At 44.9% G+C, this 4,663-nt stretch overlaps 1 protein-coding gene and 1 long non-coding RNA gene across 4 annotated transcripts in view; one reads left to right on the top strand and one right to left on the bottom strand.

The window, feature by feature from the left end:
* The window catches only part of GTF3C1 (general transcription factor IIIC subunit 1), a 160,378-nt gene that overhangs the window by 92,128 nt on the left and 63,587 nt on the right, over positions 1-4,663 (bottom strand). The window lies entirely within an intron of this gene.
* The window catches only part of LOC112549823, a 6,189-nt gene continuing 4,966 nt past the window's right edge, over positions 3,441-4,663 (top strand). The window contains exon 1 of the long non-coding RNA XR_003093375.1: positions 3,441-4,645. This is a non-coding gene — a long non-coding RNA (uncharacterized LOC112549823). The remainder of the gene's footprint in view (positions 4,646-4,663) is intronic.

Here is a 4,663-nt window from a genome sequence, read left to right on the forward strand (position 1 = left end):
CTGAACACCCACACACAGATCCAAAGGCCCATGCCCCCTGGAAGGGCTGCAGGGGTGTGCCAGACTCCTCCTGGGGGGCACGGCCCCCTGGATCTGCACACAGGATGACAGCAGGTTGCCGCTACTGGCTGGGACTGGCAATGGGCACAGCCCATGCCAAGCGCTGGGAAGACTGGTGCTGCTGCTGGCTCCAGTCAGCCGTGGCAGCCTGATGTCATCCTGCGTGCAGATCCGAGGGCCAATGTCCCCTGAGAAGAGTCCAGCACAGCCTTGCAGCCCTCCCAGGAGGCGCAGGCCCCCAGATGTATGCATGGGATGACAGCAGGCTGCTGCTGCCCGCAAGTGATGTGAATTTTGCTTTGAACAGTTTGAGGTGCAGTTTCCCAGAAAGTCCTGCACCTATCTCCTTGAAACGTGGCAGGCTTCGTGCCCTCAGAAGGGGCTACCATCCCTGCAATGTTCATCCGAATCAGGCAAGAAATGACAAAGTTATAGGCATTTTCATGATTCCTCATTATAGCCTATGGGTGAAACATCAAAATGTGTAGAAACAGATAAACCATTTTGATGAAATGAGATGGAACAGTGCTTTGAAACAGCAAAACACCATCCCTTCAAAACGGAAAAATGGAAGTCAAAATGAAACAGTACCATTTCACACAGCTCTACCATACTGCACATAACACAAGATAAAAGTGGCACCAGCTAACAAGGCCTCAGAGCAAGGGGCTGTAAGGCCTCAAAGCAGAGGGGTCCTGAGTCCCGGTTTTGGGGGAACAGACCACATTAAGAGAAGGCCTAGAAAGACCAAATTAGTATGTGGGCATGTAACGGATTTGGAATGTGTTGATGACATAACATGTGAATAGCGTAACCACAGAAAGACAACCAACCAGGGATAGCCACAGATCAAGAGTCATCAAGAGGAAAGGAGAATACAAAAGCAGACTCGAGAGTAACAAAGGGTCCCTCCTTCTCTTCCTTTTCATCCCTCCCTTTGAGCCGAACCTCTTCCTCATAGATTCAAAGATGTTAGGGTTGGAAGGAACCTCAGTAGGTCATGGAGTCTGACCCCCTGCCCTGGGCAGGAAAGAGCGCTGGGGCTCCAGCCTTCTCTTAAAGACCCCCAAGGTAGAGGAGAGCACCACCTCCTTTGGAAGCCCATTCTAGATTTTGGCAATCCTTACTGTGAAGAAGTTCTATCTGATGTCTAACCTAAATCTGCTCTCCATCAATTTGTGGCCATTGTTCCTAGTTACTCCAGAGGGTGCCCTAGTAAAGAGAGCATCTCCTAATCCCTGCTACCCTCCCCTAATGAATTTATAGGCAGCCACAGAATCACCTCTCAGCCTTCTCTTGCGAAGGCTGAAGAGATCTAGGTCCCTCAGTCTTTCCTCGTAAGGCCTTGCCTGTAGGCCTCTGATCATACGAGTGACCATCCTCTGAACCCTTTCAAGATTCTCCACATCCCACTTGAAGCGCGGTACCCAAAACTGGACTCAAGACGCCCCTCCTCACGGAGAAAGCCAGTGGGGTCCGAGAACACCGGTTGTTGTACGTGGACGAAACAGCTTCTAGGCAAGAAGAACTTAGGGAAATAAGACTGCTTATACTTGGATATAATCATGGGTTGTGGCCTAGGATATTCACCCCTTAATTATATGATCAGGAATTAGAAACATTTGGAGGGATGGGCAGAACTGTCCAAGTCTTGTATGGCAGAACTCTGTTTAATTAATTGGACGTCTTATACGTCCCAGTTAGATTTGGGAAGACAATGGCCAGAAAATGAATCATTTAACCCAAATCGCCTGGCTGCCTTACGAAAAATCTTGGAGAACCTCCGCCTCGGCCAAATTAATTATTGGTATTTATAAGACAATGTTGCTAGTAAACCTTTAGTCACCCCGACCCCTGTACCTTTCCCGAATTTGTTAGCTCCCCTTCAATGTCCAAAACCTTCCGCACCACCTTCATATTCAGATGATGATTATAGACCCATGCCCAGACCCCCTATCCCACCTGATCCGTTCATTCCCGTGTTGGCAGGGGACTCGGGAAATCGGGCTCGGGAAATCGTGGGGAGGCATCCCCCCGACTGCCTCCCGGCGACCACCCAAGTCCTGAGCCTGTAAACGGATCAAGGCATCCCTCTCCAGACTCAACCTCCCCGAACACTGATCCGACTCCCATAGCTAATCATACCCAACAACGAGTACCTGCCCCTAGCCTTCTGGCTCCCCTAACAAAATACCTGTGCCTGGAAAGTGTGGAGAAATTATTAGTCACTGGACACACGCTCCGTTCTCCACCACCAACCTCTTAAACTAGCAAAAAGACACCCCCAGGCTCAGAGATGATCCCGAAGTAGTTCTAAGGCGCTTCAAAACCATTTTCATGACTCATAACCCCTCCTGGTCAGATGTCATGCAGCTTCTCGAAAGCCTCTTAACCTCAGACGAAAAGACCCAAGTACTACGCCACGCTGACCAATTTCTAGCCGATCAGCAGCATCAAAACCACTCCATGCCTAATAGCGTACCTAGGCAAGATCCAAATTAGAATTATAATTAGGAAGAGGGACAGAATGCAATACGTATGCTAAGGAGGACTAAAAAAAGGCAGGAGATAAAACTACAAACTGGTCCAAAGTGACAGCTACTGTTCAGGGTCCAGAAGAACACCCTTCAGACTACTTTGAACGACTCTGTAAAGCTATACGCCAGTATGGAAACATGGACCCTGAAACACCTGCCACTTTGCCTGTGTTAAGACTTGTATTCATAAGTCAGGCTAGTGAAGATATTAAAAAAAAGCTCCAACATAACACTAAGAGTGTTGAGAGTAAATCCATAGCATTAATCTTAGCCATTGCTACTAAAACTTTTAATAAAAAGAAAAGAAAAAAAAGGAAAAAAAGAAAAACAAAAAATGCAGAAAAACCAGTCTTTTGAGATCATAAAGCCACCCGCAGCTTACTTCTCTGCACAATTAAATCCAGTGGCAAAGGGGGGAGTAGGCTGCCTTTGCGCAGTGGCAGCAGCTGCAACAATAGTCAAGAAAGCTCAGGAATTAATCCTCAGATACCCCCTTATCCTAAAGGCTCCACACGCAGTAACCCTCCTCCTCCTCCAGAAAAAACACACAACATTTTTCTCATCAAAAAATAAACAAATATGAAACCGCACTTTTAATGGCCACAAGCCTGGTCATAGAAAAATGCAATACCCTGAATCCGACTACCTTATTACCTTTACCCAGCAAGAGTAAACCAGACTCCCACAGTTGCCTACAAGTTACAGTATTTTCAAACAAACCCAGGGCAAATCTCAGTAACTTACCCTTAGATAACCCTAACTTAATTTTTTATGTAATTAACTCTTCAAAAATAATCAACGGAGTTAAAAAAAAAAAAACAGGTTATGCAGTAATAACTCCATTTAAAGTGCTTAAAGCTAAACCACTGCCTGAGCAGTTGTGCGTGGTAGCGGACTGTGGCTTCCAGCTTGTGCCGTGCCCTGGGCCCTCACCAGGCTGCTTTCGTTTTTTTCTCAAAGTGAAATGCCGAAAGTTTTTGCACGTGTACTGAGAGACAGGGAAGAGTAGAACTGTTCGTTTCTCGAGAGCTATATGGCATGTTAGGCATGATGTATATTACCGCGAAAGTGTTTGTCATGGTGTGAAGTTCTGAATGTCCTGGAATGGTTTCTCTTTAGTAAGCTTGATAGTTTTTTTTTGTTTTTTTGTTTGTTTGTTTGTTTGTTTGTTTGTTTTTTACTTTCTGTACCTGATTTTTCGTGAAATAAAGTAATTAAAAAGAATAGAATATGGTGATTGCCAGACAGAAGGATAGGGCTACCTAAAACAGCCCTTAAACCTTATCTACAACAACTTCACCAAAACAAGCATTTAAGTTGCAAAAAACTTGCTGCTATCACTAATAAGCTGTTCTACGCACCCGGAGTCTACCAGGAAGCAAAAAAGCTTTTAAAACACTGCAGTATATGCAAAAAAAATTAATATCAAAGGGGAAAAATCAAAATCCCCTGGAACCCACCCCTGGGCTTATACTCCCTTTAAAAGATTACAAATAAATTTTGCTGATATGCCTAAAGACAATGGGTACAAAAACCACCTAATAATTGTTGACCAACCCACGGGGTGAGTAGAAGCCTTCCCCACCAGAAGAGCTACAACACAACAAGTAGTAAAAATACTCCTTAACAAAATTATACCCAGGTTTAGTCCACCACATATCATTAAAACAATCAAGGATCACATTTTACTGCTGACATAAATAAAACACTGATCAGCTGCCTAGGAATAGAATGGAAATTCCATACCCCTTAGCATCCAGAAAACTCAGGACAAGTAGAGAGAATAAATCAAACCTTGAAACACAAAAAATTGAAAAGCTATGTGCTGAGAGCAGGTTAAAATAGACTAAGGCTCTACCACTGGCTCTTATGTCCATCAGAACCACCCCCAAGAGAAAACTAAAGCTCAGCCCTTATGAGCTGTTGTTTGGACACCCTGTTCCCCAACATTCCCCCTTACTACCAGCTCACACCTCCTCTCTCTTAAGCGATGAAGAACTCACCTCTTATATTTTATCTCTACAGTCTCAGTTAAAATCTCTCCATAGGTATGCTGCTTTAAGCCA

Source organism: Alligator sinensis, unplaced genomic scaffold (genome assembly GCF_000455745.1).
Source record: "Alligator sinensis unplaced genomic scaffold, ASM45574v1 scaffold410_1, whole genome shotgun sequence".
In the NCBI taxonomy this organism is placed as follows: domain Eukaryota; kingdom Metazoa; phylum Chordata; order Crocodylia; family Alligatoridae; genus Alligator; species Alligator sinensis.